This window comes from Myotis brandtii, unplaced genomic scaffold, assembly GCF_000412655.1.
Source record: "Myotis brandtii unplaced genomic scaffold, ASM41265v1 scaffold782, whole genome shotgun sequence".
NCBI classification, from domain to species: domain Eukaryota; kingdom Metazoa; phylum Chordata; class Mammalia; order Chiroptera; family Vespertilionidae; genus Myotis; species Myotis brandtii.
In genome coordinates this window covers 1,556,199-1,579,005 of record NW_005371138.1, presented here as the reverse complement: position 1 = coordinate 1,579,005, position 22,807 = coordinate 1,556,199, and the positions used below count along the sequence as shown (strand labels likewise).

Genomic DNA, 22,807 nt, shown 5'->3' with positions numbered 1-22,807 from the left:
AGGTGATTCTAATGTGCAGCCAAGGTTGAGAACCACTGGTCTAGTCTGGATTGTAAGTTCCTGTTCAGTGGGGATAATTATGTTCTAAACATTTTACCCCAAAGCACTGAGTATTAAGCCCATAATAGGGCTGACTACATGTTGGACGAATGGAGTCTGTGTTCTCAACCCTACTCCAGTCTTTACAGCAATGGACTTGTGCTTGAGGAGGATGTGTCTGCAGGCTGGGGATATCTCCTCTGTGGCTAAAACAAGTGTTGTTCGGCTGACGTGTCAGGATGGCGCGTGATCATTTTGCTATGGCAGATCTATATTTTGTGGCGCTTGACGTTTATATGTTTTGGGAGGACTTCTTTTAAAATGTATAAAATTGCAGAAGGTATGCCAACACATTGCTAGGGCCCTTCCGGAGGCCTTAGACGGGGCTTGTGAAAGTGAGGGGCCTTAGAACTTGAGCTTTATTAGTTTCACAGCAAGTCATCTGAGCATTTAGAGACTGGTAGAACATTCACTACAGGCAGTAGTAGGAGTTATGAAGGATGTGGAGATTTCTAAAAGGGGAAAAAAATGCTGATACAGGTTTTAGTAAACCTGTCATTCCAAGTAGACTCAATAAAATTTGCCTGTATTGTTTTTTTCATTCAACAAATATTTATTGAGCACCTGCTGTGTGCCAGGCACTATGTAAGCACTGGAATGTAGCTGTGAAATCTGCATGGTCTTGCATCTAGACCTAGGTTGCAAAGAGCCACAGTGTTGATGTTAGGCTGTGGGGATAAAGCCACAGGCAGTAAAGGCATTTTGGTTTCTTAGTTTCACTTTCTGATCCCTCTCACTTTCTCTTTTCTAGGCCTTTTCTGGGAATGAGAGCCACAGGGTTAAATCGATGCTGATTGGACCTTAACCATCCCAAACAGTGACGAAAGAGCCATAGATTGTTATGAGGGGGAGTAGGTACAGTGGCTTTTAACTGCTCAACCCTTCCTGGCCCTCACTGTGTGAAATACAAGTTTCCCCTGCTCTCTGAAAGTAGAGCTTTCTTATGAAACCTTTCATAAGATGAAATAGCGTAAAGCGAAGTAATTACCATTAATTTATGTGGAAAAATTTTGGGGTGTTCCAAGACCCCCCCAAAAAACTTATCAAATCATACCAAATAACTCATAAAACCTAAAATAGCACTACCATACTGTAAAAGCAGTAATGCACAAGATAAGTCGAGATAAAGCACAGGTTCTCACTTGGGGCGCGTGCTGCCTTTGCAACAGCTCCCTGCAAAACAAATGCTGAGCGCTATTTTTGCTTCTCACCTTTTTCCGTAGAAGCGAACATCCTCTTTGGATTTCTTTCAGTTAGCAAAAACAGGTACTCATTAATGTCGGTCTTTCATGAAAGTGAGAGGTGTAACTTGACCTTTCGAAAAGGGGGCTACACCTGTAGTGATATGGGAGCCATCATTTCTCCATCAAAGGCTCTGCCGTGGGGTCGATTTCAGCCAGTGTGGCAGAACAGAGCAATTCCTTCTGACTCCAGAGCTTGTTAGGGGAGGGTGTTTCTTATGTCCTATTTCTAGAGGGACAGCCAACCCGAGCCTCAAAGAACAGAAGAATCAAGGCTGGAGACACACAGCACCTGCCTCGCAGTTCACCCCCAGCAGCGCTCCGCTGGGCCACGGCAGGGTGGTGACTCAGAGCTGGAACTGTGTTCCTGCACCGTTGCCAGATTTTGCATCAGGGGCGGGGAGGAAATAGAATGAATGAGTAGGAGCAAGTGGCTGCTAGATTTGTAACACCTTGGGAGGCAGCTGCTCCAGAACCGAAATTGAAAGCAAGCAGGTGGACTGGGAGCTTGCGCTTTACCTCTGCAGATGCCCAGGTCCTCCCCCCATGTCTGACCTGGACTGGGGTTTTCATCAGGCCAACATGAAGCTCAAGGAACGAGTGTGTCTGCTGCCTTCCCCAGCGAGAACAGGAGAGCAGGTTAGTCCTGTACTGGTTTCTTAAGGATTCGGTTTGCTGCGATGTAGTCCGATTCATGAAAACCCAAGTCATGACGGAGAGAAAGGGAGTTTTCTATGGCTTTAGTTGGGAGTGCCTACAGTTAAAAAACAATAATCTGCTTTAATTGGGAATAAGTAGGACAAAAGTATCATTAGCTGCACCTCCCTGATGTCGTTACAAAGGATATTCTGTTGGCAAGTGACATTGGGGAGGACAGCTGCCCGCCTGGTTCCTTTGTGTTTTCACGTATGTGCAGTGTGGTTACATCTCGGTCTGTGGCTCTGGTAGGAGTCTGAGATGAACTTCAGCGCCTTCAGATGTTGTAGCTAGAAGATCGCCTGGTCCAGCCTTCTCACTTTACACTTTACGAACCTCACTTACTGAAGAGTATTAAACAGAAGCATAAAACTGGGTGTTCTCTGAGATCGAACATGCTTCCTGTGCAGTTTTAAAACTTCTCTAGGGTGTGGGTTCCTAGCTGAGCACGGCCTGGTGGAAGGCTTTTCTTCTTGGGCCACACTTTCTGAACCATGGGCCTCAACCCAGCGAGGGACAGAAGTGTGGCTGAAGGAAGGCGCCTCTTGATCTTAAACTACTTTGCCTGGCAGGCTTGTTCTTTAAATAGAAGTTTAAACAGGAGGCTTGTGCTGTGCCTTAACTCAAAAGGAAGAATGTGTTCTTGAGCTGCTGTTCTGTGGAGGGCTAATGATACTGGAGCTGGCAACGTGGAAGAAGATAAAACAACTCGATTAGAGAAGAGTTTTAGAGCTAGCACAAGAAAAATCTAACAGGCACTGAAGATTGAGTGTTTGCTGTAGGCCAGACACATTATCGGCACTCTTCACAACAATCTTGTCAGGTTGCAATGGTCTCTTTTTTTCAGATAAAGAAACCAACTCTCAGAAAGATCACTAACGCCTTCAGGGTCGTGCACAGCCAGTGTATGGCAGAGCGGGGATTTGAACTCCAGTCTCTATGACTGACTGGTCTGGGGGTTCATGCTCTGCAGGCCTCCGGTGGCCTCTCCACATGGGGAGACTAACCCCTCCTTGGACAGATGAGGAAACCAAGACACAGGGAGGCCACTCCTCCCAGCACCCCCTTAGGGGGCTGGGACTGGTTTGGTAGTAATTAAGCTGTACCTCAGCTCCTATTGCGTTGCTTCCCTGACACATCTATAAAAGAGAATTAGGAAAGGGGAGGCTATCTGGGTTTGATTTCCTCATTCTATCAGGCGTTTGCCTTTAATCTTTTCGTGATTATCGAGATCCTATGAAGCCATAATTAAAACATCCTATTAGCAAGTAGCAACCCTAAGTACTGGGGCCCCATGTGGGAACTCGGGAAGCAGATGGATTTGCAGCATGGTCACTGGGTCAGGAGGGGTGATTTAGGAACTTTGTTGGCCATAGAGTGGATCTGAAAACACCTGGAGAGCCTAGTGCAATAGAGGGCTTTCTCAGTCATGCTGATGACTTCCGTCTGTTGAATTCAGAGTCTGGAAAGGACAGAACTTCCCTCTTTGCAAGATGTGAGAGCTTTACATTATCTTAGTTAATTTTGCGACTCTCTTACGCCCCGTCTGTGCCAGGCTCTGCCCCTTTTGGCACCTCTGGGTGAGGAGAACAGTTACAAACTGGCCCTCCAGGTGGTGGGTCTGGGGTTTGGCTGGATTTCAGTGTCTCTGCCTAGTTAGGTGTGCGACTGAGTCAGGTGTGGTGGGACAGGGGAAGGCTTTTCCTTGGTCTGTGTCATACCCCCCAAGGCTGGTGGAGTCTCAGCCTGGGTGTAGAGTCCTTTATCAGGGCCCGTGGGCCCCTGCCTCGCCCGCTCTCTCTGAGGAATCTGTGATAGGTCGGGGCTGCTGACATCAGAAAGTGAGATGGGTTCTGCACAGCCTCTCCCTGAAGGCCATGTGTGTTTGTGCTCTGGCTGTTGAGATAAAGGAGTTCAAGTGCCTGCTCCATGGTATCACTGCTGTGCTGCAGGAGAGACAGGAGAAACAAGGGAAGGACTGCTCCCGGCCCTCTGGGCACTTAGGATCTTGCTGGAGATAGGGGAGAGGCGAGGAGAACAAACACACCTGAAATAAGTAGAGAGCATTATGAGAGAGTATATAATCAGTCACCAAATTGTAGGTTTCACACCAAATACTCTCCCAGTTCACCAAAGGGAGATCCAGGTAATGTTTGTATTATCCTCGTATGTGTTTTTAATCACTCAGTAATTTCCGCTCTGGTGTTTGCATTCCGTTCTTTGATTCTCTCCGAGTGGACTAGCTTTCCCTGGCAGAGGTGGGGGATGTTGCAGAGGAGGGCTAATTTCTCCAAATTATATTGTAACAGTTGGGAGAGAGCCAAGGACGAAGCGTTCTTGGCATGTCAGTGTCTCCTTGTTCCTTCCTCTGGCAGTCAGAGCAGAAAGCCACTGCCTTCTGTGGCTTCTGACCTTTTAGGTTCTTGTCTCTTTGTTACCTGAGTCCAGACTTTTGTAGGGTTAGCGAGCCTATTTGGAGGCATGGCCTCACTTTAAGGTGGGAGTCTCCTTAGTCATTTCTCACTCATTCATTCAACAGTTATAATAGTGCTACCCGCTGCTATAGACTGATGATAGCAGTGAAAAGACAGACAAGGTCCTGGCTTTCCTGGACCACACATTAGTCAGGGAGACTGATAATAGCAAAAACATTTATAAGTAAGAAAAATAACAGTTAGTAATAATTAAAGTAGGGTGATGTGCTGTGACATGACTGGGAGCCTACTTCAGAGGGTGGTTGGGAAGGGCTCTGAGATGGTGATGATTCTGCTGAGGTCTGAAGGACAAGGAACCAGTCATGAGAGGGGAGGAAAGAGCATCCAGGCTGAAAGGACAGCGGCTGGTACAAAGGTTGCTAAGTAGGAAAGAGCTTGGCATTCAAGGAGCAGAAAGGAGGCCAGTGTGACTGGGGAAGGAGGAGAGCGGTACAATAAGAGGTGGAGCTAGGCAGGGGTCAAGTCATCTAGGATCTTCTAAGCCAGTGGTTCTCAACCTTCCTAATGCCGCGACCCTTTAATACAGTTCCTCATGTTGTGGTGACACCCAATTTCATTGTTATAAATTAAAGCATATTGATTAATCACAAAAACAATATGTAGTTATATATGTGTTTTCCGATGGTCTTAGGCGACCCCTGTGAAAGGGTCGTTCGACCCCCAAAGGGGTTGCGACCCACAGGTTGGGAACTGCTGTTCTAAGCCAAGGTAAAAAGCTTGGACTGATGCTGTTAGCGGAAATAAGGACGCCTGGAGGAGGAGTATCAGGTTTGGCGGGAGTGGGGAGAGGAGGCTCATTCGATTTTTGCCCTGTTAAAATTTAGACACCAGTAGTCATCACCATAACCAAGGTACAGTCAGGTTTAGCAAATGTTCATTGCATACCTTCTGTATGTCAGGCATTGTGCGAGGCTCTTTAATGTATATTTCCTCATTTTATCCTGACAACAACCTTTTAGGAGGATATTATTATTCTTTTTAAAAAATATATTTTTATTGATTTCAGAGAAGAAAGGAGAGGGAAAGGGAGCGGGAGAGGGAGAGATAGAAACATCAATGATGAGAGAGAATCATTGATCAGCTGCCTCCTACACGCCTCACACTGGGGATTGAGCCTGCAACCCAGGCCTGTGACCTGACCAGGAATGGAACTGTGACCTCCTGGTTCATAAGTTAATGCTCAACCACTGAGCCACGCCAGCCGGGCAGATATTATTATTCTTTATTTGCAAATGGAAGCACTGAGGCTGAGAGGTGAAGCAGCTTGCTCTGGTTTGAACCCAGATCTTCTGACCCCAAGGCTCTGGGCTGACTTGTTGCTCAGGGCAGATATTGAAGGAGGCTGGTTAGCATTGTGTTTCCACTTGGAGAGAGTATGGGGACCATATGTTGGCTCATCAAGGCCTGATTCCCATGCTTCTGGAAGAAGGGCCTGTCAGAGTTAACTCCCGTGTGCAGCGAGCTGTTGATAATCTTGACATTTTCAAAATAGTGTGAGTTCCAAAGACCACTTGGGTAAGATTCTCAGGAAATGCCACATGACCATGCTGACACTGCACTAAACAAGCAATTTTGTAAAAGTGTTAAGTAAAATAAAACAAAAGGAGCTTAAGAAATGTGGAAAGCTGTTTCAACTGTTGGCTGCTGTATCTCTTGACTCTGTAGCCCAAGTGGAAACGGAAGAAGATGGGGAGGCAATTTGTTTTGTTCTTGGAGTTTCAGTTACTGATTTTGGGACCTAAGAGTACATTAAGTTACCCAGAATCCTTGGTTTTCTTGAGTCACTGGGATTTGGAACAAAGATAGTAAGTGCCTTAACTAGCCTGGAGGCAGTGCTGAAAGTAGCTTCAGTGGTGACTCTTCTGCAATATTCTGGGAGCCACACTGAGGAGCCAGGAGGTCCAGAGTGGCACATGCTGCCGAGCACGCCAATGGGAAGAGCCTTGATAGAGTTATTCCTGAGGCTTGAGGCCGGAAGCTTTTCTTACATCTGAAACCCTTTCTTCTCTTAATAACATGGGCCCCGTGAGAGCTAAAGCTTTGCCGCACTCTCAGCGTACCAACACCACCGCTGTCAGAAAGCCAGATTCACCAGGGGACTCGGACCTCCATTCCCCAGCACCGTTCACATAACTCCACGGCTTCTTGCCATGCCCCCAAAATTGCCATGCTAAGGAATTGGAACCTTTAGGCTTAACCAACCAGAGTCACTGCTCACCTTGTAGTCAAAATCTATATGCATGGAAAATCAGTCTTGCAAAAACGTTGCAAGAAACTACAGGACCCGTGTGCATTTGGACTAATCCTGTCTGTGGCTGCAGGTGGGCTCTTCCTTACATTGAGCTCAAGCCGGTCTCCACTTCTCCCTGGTCCTCACTCTCTTCTCTTTTGTGTTTGCTGTCGGGCTTCTTTAGGGCCTAACCCTAGCCCTTCCCAGCCCGGGGCCTGTGACAACGTGCTGATTTATGTGGATGGTTACCTGTGGCCCGCCTTCTCGGGGATCATCCTTCCCTGCCACCTTCATCCCTGCTACCTGGTCCTCTCCCAGGCGAGACTGGCTGCTGTTCAGCGTGGAGGGGCCGTTCCTGGGAGAAGAGTGGGATAAAGGCGAGGGCTATGTTTGGCCTCATTTGCCAAGTTACTTTCTCAGGGGCCTAAAGAGAAACTGAAGCCCTTGTATGGAGGAGAGAGAGTTTCTGTGCTCCCTGAGACCAGCCGCCTGGCTTCTAGCCGGGCCATCTCCATCACTACCAAAGAGCAAGGTGGCAATTCAGGTTTAAGAACAGGTATTTCGGGGGATTTGTCTGTGCCTGCTAAATATGTCCTGCAACAGGGTTATAGTACATGAGATCCTACATGAGTTTTAGAAAATCAGGAAATGAGCAGGAGGGGTGCTTTTGGGGTAAGGGGTGGGGAGACAGCAGGAAAGGGGAGAACACTTGGCAATCTCCAGGTGGGTGGAGGGCTCCAGCATTTAATAGGCAGCCTTGGTTTGGTAAGGGTGAGTCTGGAGTAGCAGAAAGAGATCAGGAGGAGGTTGACTGAGATGCAGGAACGCAGGAGTTGACTGTCCTTGTGGGCAAGTCATCTACCCTTTTCGGGCCTCCCTTTCCTCACCGTGGTGTGGTCTGATGAGACTCGGCCTGCCCGACAGGGTACTTGGGAAGATTAAATGAAATAAAACAGCCTAAGGACCTAAATTTCCTCCTTTGCTCTAAAAATGCTGAACCAGAAGCTTTGCCATTAGCAAGTTGGGTGAGTCTGATCAGACATGATCAAATGTTAAACAGTATTTCGGAGGCATTACTTTGGTTCATCTCTTTTCTCAATAATATGAGTCTCTTTTTTTCCTTTAAATTCAGTGTTCTATACCACCCCATAACCCGAATCCTGTTTCCTATTGTGTAACATGGGGATAAAAATGCCTGCTTTGCCTAACTCAGTGGGTACTTGGGAGGGTCCAATGCGGTGACAAATGTGACTACACTTAAGGCTTCATGTAAATACAGGAAATGTCGCTAATGATGCTGTGGTTAATACCCCCTTTTTTTTTTTTTTTGGCAAAAAGGGCAGCATTCATATTAGGGAGGAAACTTTAGGAAGCTACCTCTATATTTGGTGCAATGACAGCTGTGTTTTTGTTCACTTTTAAAAACTACCTTTCTTTAAAAACTACCATTCTAATGTTAGAATGTACTAGTAAACTTCATCTTAGTGCCTACGCCATTCAGCTCAGGATTTACTTACCCAAGACTCTGGGCTTTGTCAAGCTTGTACAGGTTGGGTGTGGGGAGCCCAGGAGTTGCTACTAAGGTTGTGTAGTGTATTAGTGTGTGAAGTGGTTGCTGATGCTGGATGCTGCTCCAAGTACATAGAAGATTCGCTCTTTGCCTGATTCCACCAGAGTTCCACCCAGTTGACCTTGTGATAGGACCAGAGGCTGTTTGGGAGTTACTGAGAGTCACGTTGGTGTTGTCAGTCAGACCCTGGCCCTGGCACAGGGGAGACAGGGAGTGAAGGAGGGAGGAAGGGAGGGAGGGAGGGGCAGGGAGAGCAGTGGATGGTGCTATTTTTCTGTTGCCTTGTCTTTAGGGATTTCTGTCACCAGCCAGGAAGCTTCCAGCCCCACAGGCCCCTAAGGGAAGGGGACAGCAGGTTATCATGCAAAGAGAATGCCATTTAGAAATAGAAGACCTGGACTCATGTCCCAGTCTTGTCACTGATTGATGGAGTTATCTTAAACAAGTCACTTAACCTCTCTGAGCCCTTTCCTCATTCATAAGATGGGGTGGCCGGTGTTAATAGCTGAGATGTGTAAGGAAAGGCTTTAGGACTGGAGAACCCTTAAGCAATGAGAGTGGATAGTGGTAAGGGTGTTGCTTTATTGTTATTCCCACTATGAGCAGGGCCTTTTTCTCCTGCAGGTGGAAAGGAGGCAGACTTAGATTAGAGCTTGAGTTTCCAGATTCCCTGGTGAATGGAGAGGCCTCTCTTGAAGGAGCTGGGTGTAAATAAAGCTCAACCCTTGAACGTGGTACAAGGATTTCTGAAACAGGTGTTAAGGGAGCCTGCTTCCCATCCTTATTCAGATGGAAAGACCAGGATGCTGCCTGCCAAATGAGGGCATATAGAACTTGCCTAGAACCAGGAGCTGGGAGTCTGAGGCTGGCAGTGGTTGGGAGGGGTGAGAGGGTGCTGGGACCAGGGAAAAACCTGGCTCTGCCTGCTGCACATTTGGCTTATTGGGAGTCAGGCTGTTCTAGCCTCAGTGCCAGCTTACCCCAGACACCAGAACGCAGGGTGCTCTGACCAGGCTTCAGGGAAGAGTAAGAAAAACTTTGTAGGCCTAGAGATTTTTTTCTTTATAAACCTTTATGCTATACTCATTTAAATCTACTAGTTTCTGGGTTGGCTCAGTGTGCAATTTGGAGGTGAGGCTAACACTTTAATACCAACAAACTGAGATGATGGATGGACTCTGACAGTGAAAACATGTTAACCATCTGTGTTAGGAGCCTTAAAAAATGACCATGCTCTGGTCATCTTACCCCTGGGACTTTAAGCCAAGGAAATCATTTGATTTGCAGAAAAAGCCTATACTCAAAGATGTATCTATAATAATAAAAGCGTAATATGCTAATTAGAGCGGACAGCCGAACGACCTTCCGGATGTCCTTCCGGACAAAACCGCTGTGGTGGGGGACAAGGCAGAGGCAGTTAGGGGCAATCAGGCAGGCAGGCGAGCAGTTAGGAGTGATTAGGCAGGCAGGCAGAGTGGTTAGGGGTGATCAGGCAGGCAGGCAGGTGAGCAGTTAGGAGCCAGTGGTCCTGGATTGTGAGATGTGGGATGGTGCCTAAACTGGCCGTTGGACATCCTCTGAGGGGTCCCGGATTGCGAAAGGGTGCAGGCCGGGCTGAGGACCGCTCTCCCCACCCCCTATGCATGAATTTCGTGCACTGGGCCTCTAGTTTATTATAACAGTGGGGTGGGGAGGGTGCCTGAAATGTCCAGCGTTAGAAGAATGTTCATCTTTCTAGAGTGTAAGCGCTGTCGGGTAAGGTCTCTCTTGTCCACTCTGTGTCTCCAGCATCTAAAGCAGAGCCTGGCACACACACGGCCAGGAAATAGTTTTTGAACAGTTGGTGATATGAGAAAAAATTATATCTGTATGATGAGACTATTATTCAGCTGTTTCAAATGAAGAAGTCTTAATGACATAGGAAAATTTCTGTGTTCATAGGATGTGATAAAAGCAGAATACAGATTTCTAAATACAGTAAAATCATAGCTTTTTTTTTAATAGAAGGAAAAAAATTAAAAAGCTAGGAAGGAGCACATACAAAGGTATATGTCTAGGTGGTGAGATCATGGGTGACCTTCTTTCTGTTTATATTTTCTAAAATTTGTCAAAGGATTGATTTGTGACTGGGGAAAACATTTTCAAACAAGTCATATTCTTTTAAAAAGGAGGTTAGGTTAGTTTATTCAGGGAACAAACCAGTGGTCTCTAGAGCCAGCTCCTCCTTCCTTTCAAAGAACCAGGCAGCCTTTGTGGATACACAAAACACCTACACACTTTGGTTGTGCCTGTCAGCTTGGCGTGGAAGCTGATCCCTCCTAACTTCAAAAGGGTGGTGGGAACTCTGCAGTGTTGAAATCGTGCAGGTCATGTTGCAGAGACATGCCCATACATTTATATCCATCACTGAAGTGAAGACATTCTGTAGTAGGGAGAAGAATTTTAAGAAGATAGTTGGGTTTTTTTTCTGGGTGGGTGGTTAATTCTTAGAATTCTTTCCCTGGTTCATGGGTTTTGGAAGGGCCTTCTGCTTTCCTTCATTCTTGTTTTAGCTCGTGCCGTCTTAAAGCCACTTTTTGCTAAGCTGCTCCGTTTGTTGGAGTCGGTGCTTTGTGGAATGTCTCTCTAAGATGCAGTGCTCTCCTGGAGCCAAGACATCCCTAGAATTAAAATCCCTGCGTCGTAGGTGGCCTCTAGCACCTGAGCTGGAAGTTCTTTTTTTTTTAAAGCATTTTTATTTATTAATTGATTTTAGAGAGGGAGGAAGGGAGGGAGAGAGAGAGAGAGGAACCTAGATTTGTTGTTCCACTTATTTATGCATTCATCGGTTGATTCTTGTATGTGCCCCGACTGGGGATCGAACCCGCAACCTTGGTGTATTGGGACGGTGCTATAACCAACTGAGCTACCTGGCTAGGGCTCAGCTGGAAGTTCTTGGCTTTTGAATACAGCTGGGTTGTAAAAGATTCAGTGCCTCTCAGCAGAAAGGCCCACTTTCTCACCCTGGGAGGCGTCTGTGATGATCAGGGGTCCTCAGACATTCCCAACCTGTTGTTTGTTGTGTCTATAATCCTTTTCATTCATATGACTTTTGCTTCATTATCTCCTTTTCTTTCTCTTTAGCCATAACCAGCAGACCACAGCATTCAGGCATCCTGTGAGTGGGCAGTTTTCTCCAGAAAACAGTGACTTTATTCTTCAAGAAGAGTAAGTACTTTAAATATTCTCTTTCCCGGGCAGAGCTTGGGAGCTTAAAGGCATTTGCTCAAAACAAAGCTTGTTGGATTATTTTCTCTCTCAGCTAGAGGGTCACAGAGTGGTTGGTGAAATGGGAGAATTTTGTTCTGCAGTCTCTGGACTTCTCTCAGTGGGAAGAGGTGGAAGGGGGAGATGGCATGGGGATGTCTGTGATTGGTATTGTCAGAGCCCCTTAAAAGCTCTCTTTCCCTTGAACTAATTATTTTCCTCAAGTGACATCTATCACGTTCATCTGGTGTGAAAATACCTTAAATACAGCCTCAGACCGAGCTGAACCAGCCTCTATAGGAAGCCTCAAGTAAGAGCCCAAAGCCAGGGCTTAGAAGAGAGGAGGACGGGGACACCCATTGTCCCTGGACATTTTGAGCTCATGGTTGCTTTTCCCAACACAGGAACTTTCTTGTTCCTCAGTCCCGTCTCAGCAGGGCCTCTGGGAGCTCAGAGATGGGTCTGCCACGCAGGGCCGTCTACCTAAAAGGCCCGCGCAGCCCAAGCAGGATGGGTTCTTCAACCAAACATGAAGGCAGAGACCCCGTGCAAATGGCTGTGTTCCCTTCTCATCTGAGGCCGTTCTGTTCGAAGAAAACAATTCTTCGTTTGAGAAACTAATAGAGATGTTGGCTTTATGTGTTTTTTTCCCTTCAATTTATTTTTCTTTTGTTCAATCACCTAGACCAGTGGTCGGCAAACTGCAGCTCACGAGCCACATGCAACTCTTTGGCCCCTTGAGTGTGGCTCTTCCACAAAATACCACGTGCGGGCGCCCATGTACAGTGCAATTGAAACTTCGTGGCCCATGCGCCGAAGTCGGTATTTTGTGGAAGAGCCACACTCAAGGGGCCAAAGAGCCGCATGTGGCTCGCGAGCCGCAGTTTGCCAACCACTGACCTAGACCAAATATGATCTTTAAAAAAATTATCAGTATTCACATTTTACAGCATTTCCCTTCCTTGATACTTACACATATAAACTTTCTCTTATGGAAAATTTCAAACATATACAAAAGTAGAGAGATACAGTAATAAATCCAATGTATTCATTGCTCATCTTCAATAATTTTCAAAGCATGGCTGATTTTATTTCATCTATATACCCCTCTCCCCCGAGATTCTTTTGAAGCAAATTTCAAACATCATTTTATCTCTCTAGTATTTTCAGCATAGAATAATTATTTTACAGAACTTTTAAAATTAGAAATCTATAATTACAGTAATTCCTTGCATGTTTACTCTGTGCTGGGGATTTTACCTGCATATCTCATTTACTGCGGTAATCCTGAGGAGTAAGTCATCATCGTTGTTTAGAGATGAAGACGCTGAGACTCAAAGAAATAGTCACTTGCCCAAAGTTGCATGGCTAGAAGTAGAAAAGCCAGATGTCATTCTAGCTTGATCTCTTTAGTCAGGTCTAACCTTGCCCTAGTCAGATGCTGCTTGCCAAATTATTTTCATGCTGGTGGCCTAGGGGACATGATGGCCAAACTGTGGGGTTGGGGTCTGACTTTGAAAGCATTACTACTATTAGAGAATGAGTGGAAGATAAAGACTATCTTGTCTTCTAATTTGAGAAAGAATTGCTGTGTAAAGACAGCCCAAATGTGGATTCTACGAATTCCAGCTTGGAATGAATTTGTTTATAGAACCCTGGAGGTCAGAAGCTCTTGAGAGGTCATTGGGTTCAGCCCCCTTTCTTAGGCATCCTGGAGACATGGGCACCTGTCATTATTAAAGGTCTGGATAGGGAATCCATCAGAATGCTTAAATTGGGAAGTTACCAACTTCTGGAAAAATGCAGACTTTTATCACTGAATACTTCTGTCACACATACCTCCTCTTCCTCTTGTTAACCAAGACTTTGTCCCCCGATTACTTCTGAGAAGGTAGCCTCTTTTATTCTACCAAAATATCTCTGTAGCTAATCTCAATTCCTTTCAGTTTCCAAGGGAAAGATGTTCTTTTCAAGGGTCACTGTTCCGTTGTAGAGTCTATTTCCTGGCTGTCATAAGGAGTACTTGTTTATCTGGAGTGGTGGGGGTGCACCAGTGTGACCAGACACTCCTTCAAGGAGGCAGAAAGTGCTTTGGGCATTGAGAGGAAGGGAGGATTCCTATGCGCTGATGTGGTGATCCCTGCACTTACTCATGAAGTACTTACTGAATGCCCGCATTGTGTCAGGGGCTGTGCCAGACTCTGCAGTTACAGCAGCACGTAAGGCACATGTGGTCCTGTCTGTGAAGAACTTACAGCTGAATAGGGAAGATAGATAATCAAACGGAAGATCACAAATGTGACCAATGTTCATGACCGAGGAAACAAAGGGTTCAAAGGGAGTTGATAAAAGACGGTTCTAACCTGGCTTAGGGATCATGGAAGGCCTCTCCATCCGGGGAAGGTATGTTGTTTAAATTGAGACCTGTCCAGTCCAGGTGAACAACCTGGGCAAAGCCCTTGAGGGCAGAGAGGGAGAGCGTAGAGAGGGGTCTGTACAGGCTGAGTTAGAGTGGAAACTGAAGAGCACCAGTTGGATTCTGGAGATACTCGGGAGGTAACATTGACAGGACGTGGTGACGGATTGTCTGTGATGGGGATGAAAGAGGGGGAAGACTTTCTTGAAGTGTCTGGCCCTAAACAGGAGGAAGGGGGAGGATTTAGATAAGTAAGGATCAGTGTGCACGTGTATGAGGGTGGTTCACAGCGGAGGGAAGTGTGACCAGTCTTGGTGGGGTCAGAGGGTGAGAAAATTTGATGTGTAGTGGAGGTTTGGGAAGAGGAGTGTGGAGATAAGGTTGGAGACAAGGCTGCAGCCCATTCTAAATGGTTTCCTCCTGAAACACACTTGGACTTACTTCCTGGTGGAGCTCTGGAGGGCGAGTGAGGCATGAAACCATTTTAAAAAAGTGCCAACGAATAAGATGACTGTTATAATCTTTTACACGGGAGCTTGATTTTGTTGTGTAGTGTGTTATGTGGGGAGGAAAGAAAGGTGAGGATCATTTATGTCCTTCACACATCAGCTCTCGGATTATGTTGAGTGGAAAAGGAAAATTGGCTCTTTTCTTTTTCTTCTTCAAAGAGAAGAAGGCCACATTGACTCCGCTTGCAAAGCCTTCACCCTGGTTTCTTGGTGGGAATCCTTCTAGAGCAGTGGTTTTCAAAGTGTGGTCTCTGAACCAGAACTTGTTACACAGGCAGGCAAATTCTTGAGCCTACCCCAGACTTCCTGGATCAGAGACTCTGGAGTAGGACCCTGGAACATGAGTTTTAACAAGCCTTCAGGTGATTCTGATTCAGGTTTTCATCCCTCCTAAATTAGTCCCAGATTCTTTCATTCATCCTTAAGTCTCCCCCACATACCCCTCATTCTCTGGGCAACAGTGATAATCTTAGAGGGCTTTGAATCAGACAAACAGTTTCTTTTCCTATGGGAAGAAAAAAAGGTTTCCATTGTGACTTCCTTTAGAGTATTGCTGATGTGAACAGATAACACATCTCCCCTACTGTTGGCAGGTGGAGCTCACCTGGGCTGCTTGGTGTAGCAGGTGCATGCCCACTAAAAGATGCTTTTTCATCTTGCATATTAGAAGCATGGAGAAGAGAAATGTGAAAGCTATGATTTGGTGGATCCAGAGGACATAAGGTCTGAGTATTCTAGTTACTGTGTCAGTAATGCAGAATTAGTCAGGATAGGCTAGGGTCTGCTACGGTAACAATATGAAACAAAATCTCAGTGACTTAAAAGAGTTAAGGTTTATTCTCACTTTTACTGAGAAAGAAACCTGAATTGTCACCTTTACTGAGGGAGGCTCCATCTCTGTGCTTCCTGATCACCAAAGGGAACTTTAGTGACTTGTGCACTGGCTCTTTCACTCACATTTCATTGGCTAAAGCAAGTCACATGACCACTCCTAACTTCAAAGGGGCAGGAAAGTGCATTTCTACCATGCACCTGGGAAGAAATATTTGTTGGTCAGCACTAATGACTACACTTAATCCACAGTCAAGATTTATTAAGGGAAGTCGGACCTTTCAAATCTGTCACTGACAAGCTTCTTTTGCTGCATGACTAGAGTGTTTACTACATGACTAGAGCAGTGGTTCTCAACCTTCTGGCCCTTTAAATACAGTTCCTCATGTTGTGACCCAACCATAAAATTATTTTCATTGCTACTTCATAACTGTAATGTTGCTACTGTTATGAATCATAATGTAAATATCTGATATGCAGGATGGTCTTAGGCGACCCCTGTGAAAGGGTCATTCGACCGCCAAAGGGTTCGCAACCCACAGGTTGAGAACCGCTGGACTAGAGTGTTTTCTGTTATGCTACCGAGTTCATTGTCAGAACCAAATTCATTGTCACTCAATGGGTCCTTCAGCCTTGTTCCCAGGGGACACCCCTGCACACCCAAGCTGATAGGCATGTGGAAATCTCTGTTGGAGGAGCTAATATAAGCCCAGGCAGCATTAGGAAAAGTACAAGTATAGAGAAAGGGGAGAGTAGTTCTGGTGTATCATGGCGTTTGTAGACTACTTCATTTGTTCATTTCAAGTTATGGAGCTCCAAGGATATGCCAAGCCATAAACACTGTGCTCTAGGTAATAAATTTCAAGAGGATGCTGAGCAATTGAGGTTCCCTTGAGGAGGGGGACCATTATGGTGAGTGGCCTAGAAATCCTGGCCCTAGCGTGTTTAGTCTGTAGGAGAGAGGATGGAAGAGGATGGGCTGCAAGTCTTCAAGAAGGGCTGGCTGGTGGAAGTGGGGTACATTTATTGCGTGGCTGCCAAAGGCAGGCATCAGATCCATGAGTAAAAGTGATAGGCAGGCCAATTTCAGCTCAGTCACAATTTTCCAGGAAAGAGATTTTCCAGCAACCTTTGTTTCAGGATCTGGAATTTCATCTTTAACATTAAATGACGTAATCTGCCTCTTAGAGTCTAAGAGCTGGCTTTTTCATGAATGATAATACTGTTATCATTTTATAGCTAATATTTATAGCCCTTACTGTTTATTACCAGGTACTTTTCTAAGTGCTTCACATATATGAATTTAATTTCCACAACAGTCCTCTGAGGAAGATACCATTATTATCATGGATACTGAGGCACAGAGAGGTTAGGAGTCTTGCCAAAAGTCACACAGCCAGTGAGTGACGGAGGTAGGATTTGAATCCAGGTAGTCTGGCCCCAGATGCGGTGCCTCTTCCCACTACACATACTGCCAGTCATTTCAGAGGTCTTCAAGAGACAGTGCCCTTCCTTGGCTGTATTCGGGCCTTAATGTGGTAACTAAGTAGGCGACTGCTGCTTAGAGATTTTCATTGTAATTGTATCAGATTGTAATGACATTTGATCTAATAACTTCACGCTTGTTTGGAAGATGCTAAGCCTCCTTGGTAGTCTTTTCTTCAGAACGTGTTAGCAAGCCTTTTTTCAGGGCCTCATTTCCAGTGATTGGATCATCTGGGCTCCTCTTTTTAAGCCTCTTTCCTGATTCTCAGCAATTCTTTTAAATTGGGAGCTTGTGGTTGCCCCTTTGTGGCTTAAAGGGCCACACACAGGGGCCCTCCTGGAGGGATAAGCTTGGCACAAGGAACTTCCAGGCTGTGGTTTTGGTGGTTGGTGCTCTGCATGGGAGCATTTTCTCCTCAGTGCTGGTCTGCCCGGGAAGCCGCTGACAGACGCCTCTGCAGCTCTCGGTGAAGAGGACAGAAGCATTCCGGAGCCTTGACGCTGGCAGCTGACTGACAGCTGGCTGTGTACGCGGATCCCCAGGCTCCGTCAAGCTCTTGATGTTGAGGTGGGGCCTCATTGAGAGAGTATGCGCTCCGGAAGTTCGCATGCCTGCTGCTGTGCTCAGAAGCCAGCTGCAAGGCACCCAAGATGTCCTTGGAGTTTCCTAACAAGGAGAGGACTCCGGCCTAGCCTGCCTCTCAGGGCATCCTAGTGAGTTTAGCTTGTTCCTTCCCTTGGGGTCTGAGCAGCCCTCTGTTTTCTCATTGGATCGTTTGGAAAAGAGCTACAAGTTGGAATCGCCTGGAATGTTATGAGTGGTGTTGGGAGAATAACACTTAAAACGATAGCTTGCTGAAGGTAAGCATTACCTTTGACCTCTTTGGGGGTTCATTTTGCAGGCTTCAGGGAAGGCTCTCCAAGGTGGGTGCCAATTATGGGCCTGGGGTGGGGTATCTCCTGCTGCTGGGAGATGGCTGTCTCCCTTCCCTCCTGCAGTTACATGTTGGTAAAAGCTGATAGTGAGAGACTAGAGCACAGTATTGGGGGTGGGGGGGTGTACTACGGAGCAGGGAGGCGGAATCTGTCCTGTTGCTCATCAGCTGAGCCCTGGGCTGTGAGGCCGACGTGTTGCTCTGTGGCTGTATAGCCATTACCTTGTCACTCCAGATTGACAGTCTTGGGCAGGCTTTGCCTGTTGCATTTGGTTGCCATGGCAGCAGAGAAAAGGAGGAAAAATGGAAACACCTGGCAAGCAGATACAGAAACTTAGACTGTTCAGTTTTCCTTCTTGGTCTAGGAGACGGCGCTGGCGACAGTCACAGGTAGGGGAAGAGGTGGTAACAGTGTCCTTAGTTCATTCGGACACCTGAGTGTTGGCTTGGCTTTTGATGTTGATGTTGCGAGGAACATTGGCACGGGCTGCAGTCACTGCCACACGACCACCGTGTCTCCGGCTCTGTCTGTGCTGGGTGACAATGCTGCATTGATGGCTTCCCTGTGTGTGGAAAGGAAGCTGCTGCTTGCAAACAGGCATTTTGCTTCCTCCTGTGACTTCCCTGTCCTTTCCTTTACCTTCCCCTGGTCTGGGATGTTCCCAGATCTCCATTAGAAAGGCTGTTTTCCACCGAGAGAAGTGGCTGCCTGGAGAGCCAGGAGGAGCAGGTAGGCTAGAGAGGGCTCGCCAAAGGCTCTTGCAGAATTGCAGCATGTCTGAAACAGCAGAGCAGAGGCGGGAGGAATAGCAGAGGTCAAGGTCTGGTTCTCCCATAGACAGACGTGCACCCTGGACAGCGGAAGGGACTGACCCAGGGTCATTTGGCAGAACGGGACTCGGGCGAATTCAGGGAAGCGCTGGGATGCGGGGGGAGGCGGTGGGGAGCCCAGAGGCTCACTGGATTATTTTCATGCCAGATGAGGGGTGCTGTTTGGGCTGGTTTCCAGCTCCCCGGGTGGAGTGGGGTAGGGAAATGGAGCTTGTGTTCCAGAGAGGATTGTGGGGGAAGGGGGAAGAACACAGAAAGCCATAGTTGAGTAATGAGGCCATAGTTGCTGAATGAAAACCCGTGTCAGACACCTCCCCAGGGTGTTGGGAGTGTACAGTAAGGGTAGGCGGTCTGTCTGTGTGTGTGTCTTTCTCTGGGAAGAGGGGGTGTGGAGGAGTCTGCCTGTTTGGGACAAGAACTTCCTTTTATTCTTGCTTTTCCTTGTGCATTGCTTTTCCATACCCCTTAGGTGGTGGGTGTCAGCATCTTAAAAAATTTGCTGGTTGTTTTTGAATGTGCCTCCTTTCATAGCAGTAGTTTTAGCTGAGTTCTCTGTGTAGGACCCTTGAGGACAGAGCATGAATCTGGGGGCCTATTTTTCCAGGAATTAATGGGATCTAGATATCATCTCATGATGTCTTCTCAGTAAGAGATTCCCGATTCCCCACAGCTTTCTAACCTCCTATCCTCACCTTGAAGACTCTTGGCATTATTATTCCCTCGGGGAAAGGATGGGAGTCCAGTCCCCCAGCCACAAGGTTACTACATTTTAAAGAAGCCCCAGATAAAGTGTTTATTGGGGTATTTGTAGGAAATGATTGTTGCTCAGAAGTTAATTGTTTGGCATCTTGAGCTTTCTAGAGAGAAGTGCCTTGGAAATAAAAAATAAGATTTAAATTCTGGGGGACCCATTGGTGACAGTCACAAGTTGCTTTTCATTTAGAGCCATTCTTCATGGTTTTCTGAGCATTGTTTCAATCCATACAACGGCCTTGTGAGAGAAGAGTGGTTTTCACCCCATTCTACACTAACGGAAACTGAGGCCCAGAGGCGCGATGTGACTTGTGGAGGAGTCCGTCAGCTGCAGAGCTTCGTTGAGACCCAGTTTTTCTGGGCTCCTGGTCTTTCCAGCACCCCAGGATCCTCTGGGTTTGGGGGGTAGTCTTGGGGCTGAGAAGAGCAAAGCCTGCCTCTGTCAGACTTGGGGACTTGGCTGTGGGCTAGTGTCTCTGGCCCAAGGTTTGTGGAGTCCAACTTCCGTTTTGGGCAAGTCATGAATCTCCCTGAGCCTCCATTTCCTCCTCTATGAAATGGAGATGGTAAAACTGGCTTTGCGGGTTAAGGGAGGTAATGCGGGCAACGTGCCTGACACATAGTAGGTGCTGGACAAGTATAGCCCAGCCCCTCTGCCTGCTTGACCTTGTGTACCTGTCCCTGAGGTTGGTGACCTACCTGTTGTGATGGCAGTAGGTAGGGAAGGGTCTTGCTGTGATTCCACTTCAGTTGCTCCTCTTCTCAATGTCGACTGAGAGGCAGCTGAGGGTCCCATCAACCAAACTCACCTAAGTTCAGACCCAACAGAAAGAAATGGCTTCTGAAGTAGAACCTCCCTTTCTCGCCGCCCTCTCTGTCAGGGTTGTGTGCATTCACAGGTAGGAAGCAGCAGCAGCTCCTTTTACCGACAGAAACGGAAGGACGAGAGAGTAACTCCCCGCCCAGGCTCACCTGACGCATCCTTGAGGCAGTGCAGAGTAGAATGAAGTCATTTTCCTATTGAGCTTCTCCAGACTGAGTTTTGTCTGCTCCTAACTTCGTTTGTTCCTTTCAGAGGGGAGGCAATTGAGTTACAACTCCAGCTCACTGTTTTGAGCTTCAGCCCAGAGCCTTCCAGCAAAATAACCAGCATTCGTGCAGGAAAGTCTTTGTTCGAATCATCCCACTGTACTCTGGGAATCCAGATAGCACAGAAACCTGGCCAGCAGGCTTTTAAGTTAATAGGTTTGATTTAATGACACGAGAGTCTGCCTCCCCATAGCATGTGCAGGGTTTCGTCTCCTCTCCAGAGGTCTGTGTGACTCCTGTGCCTCAGGGCAGGCTGTTGGGAACCGAGCCATCTTCCCAGCTGCGCAGCTCAGGGCACATGCACTTCTCTGTGGGAGGAGGAGGGTTCTTGGGTGAACCTTGCCGGGAGTATACTTTGGTCTGAGGAGTTGAGGTCAAATCGTGTCTTCCCGCCAGGCTTTAAAGTGGGGTATCCTGCCCTGGCTGAGCATTGGCCTGCAGACTGAAAGGTTGCAGGTTCGATTCCAGTCAAGGGCACATACCTTGGTTGCAGGCTTGATCCCTGGCCCCTGTCAGAGCTCATGTCGGAGGCAACCAATTGATGTGTCTTTCTCATATTAATGTTTCTCTCTGTGTATGTCTCCCCCTCCTTTTTAATCTCTCAAAAAAAAAAATCAATGGAAAAAATATCCCCGGGTAAGGATTAACAAAAAGTTAAAAATAAAGTGGGGACACCCCCTAAGATGTAACTGACTGAAGCAAATGTACCAGAAGGCATACATCCACTTGAGTGATGATCCCTTCAGTGTTGTCTCTTGCGGAGGCTTCACACGGGCGCCACTGTTGTTCCCGTTGCTTAAAACGATATGGTAAACAGCCTCTAGAAGTTTCCAACAGAACCAGCTTTCAGCCAAGTGAGAAAATGGTTTTTGAGATTCTTTTTCATGTTCTCATTTTCGGATACCAAGTGGTGTCCCAAGCATGGCCATCCATCAGTGTTTTGTTTCTTTTTGTGTGTGTTGTAATTCTGGATAACTTCCAGTTCTTTCCAGAAGTCATAGTCATCCCTGGAGAGCCCACGAGATCATAACCCACCTTGAGGAGATTCAGAGGAACATCTTCTGAAGGCAGATCTTGGTACTTGGCTGAGGGGTTAGCTGTGCGCACCTCATTGTATCAGCGAGCCAGGTCAGGGGCCAGTCTGTTCTTCAGCTGGGAGCTGTCCCTGCCCATGGGGAGCCCTGATGAAGACACACTCTTTATTTGTGGAGACAACCATGGTCCCCTCCCTGCAGGAAGATTTAGTGTGGACCTCAGTCATACTTCCTAACAAGCCAGCTTTCTCTGGGTGTGGCTTAGCGGAGGTCTCTGTAGGCATGAAGAATGGAGTTGTCTTCATGTGACACCCCCTTCCCGCCCCGTCCCTCACTGATGTTCAGTGTTGGGCCCGCAACCACTTCTCCTCCAGCTGAAATATGTTCACAGCTGGCTCCCTAGGTGGTGGTTGTACCCTCTGTCCTCACTCACCCGACACTGCAGGGCAGTCATCTTTTTTCCTATACGATTGGCCTGGGAGCTCCTCGACCAGCCAGCATTTCAGAAGCCAGTGTGGGGAGGAGAAGGTGTTGGCATGCAAGAAGATGATTAAAGTTAGCGCTCCAGAGGTAAGGTGCAGAAATGGCATAGTGGCCACCTGTCCTGGATTTTCTGGGCAGTCACAAATCCAGATCACCCTTTCTCTGTCCCACCGTGGAGGAGTGGCATAGCTAATGGATGGAAGCTGGTACAGTCACTTGAAATGATGTGGATGAGTTAAAGGAATGGAGAAAATGTTTATAATAAGTTTTCTTAAGATGCAAAATCACAAACAGTGTGATCACAGTTATATAAAAACAAAAAGCCCCCCCCCCCAAAAAAAAACACACACACAACAAAACAAGTATATAGAAACGAATGAAAGTAAATATAACAAGTATTAGAAAAATGATTTTCCTTTGGGTAGTGGGACTGTGGTGATTTTTTCTTTCAGCTTTTCTTAATATTTCTCAAATATTCTCTATAAGTCTTGAATAAGTCTTAAGTGGGAGCAAATTAAACTTGATAAATTCTCAACCAAACCTTTTTCATTGTTACACAGTAAGTGCTGAATTTCAGCTTAGAGATATAGGTGCCATAACGGAGGTGACCTGAGATTTCTTCTTGACTCACACCTTAGAAATCTGAAAAGTCAGGCAAGACCAGGTTCCAGGAAGGCGTTAGGGACATAGTTCTTTCTGGAGGCAGGGCCTAGACAAGGCAGCCTCTCAGGGCCCCTGCCCACCACCAGTCGGCGAGGATCCCTGCTGCACGCAGCCTCTGCCAACAGCGAGATGCAGCCTCTGCCAACAGCGAGTGGGGCTGCGTGTGGGGACATTCTCTGAGTGGGAGCAGTGACAAAAGTC

The 22,807-nt window shown here is 46.9% G+C and overlaps 1 protein-coding gene across 7 annotated transcripts in view; it reads left to right on the top strand.

Annotated features, from left to right (window-relative positions):
• The first annotated feature begins 1,796 nt into the window (after positions 1–1,796).
• Positions 1,797–22,807, top strand: part of PLEKHA7 (pleckstrin homology domain containing, family A member 7) — a 94,767-nt gene continuing 73,756 nt past the window's right edge. For 4 of the 7 annotated variants that reach the window (XM_014530942.1, XM_014530937.1, XM_014530935.1 and 1 more), the window contains exons 1-2: positions 1,797–1,979; positions 11,455–11,538. The gene's annotated coding sequence lies outside the window, so the exon portion shown is untranslated. The remainder of the gene's footprint in view (positions 1,980–11,454; positions 11,539–22,807) is intronic. The other 3 variants (XM_014530941.1, XM_014530940.1, XM_014530939.1) reach the window with 1 other exon arrangement.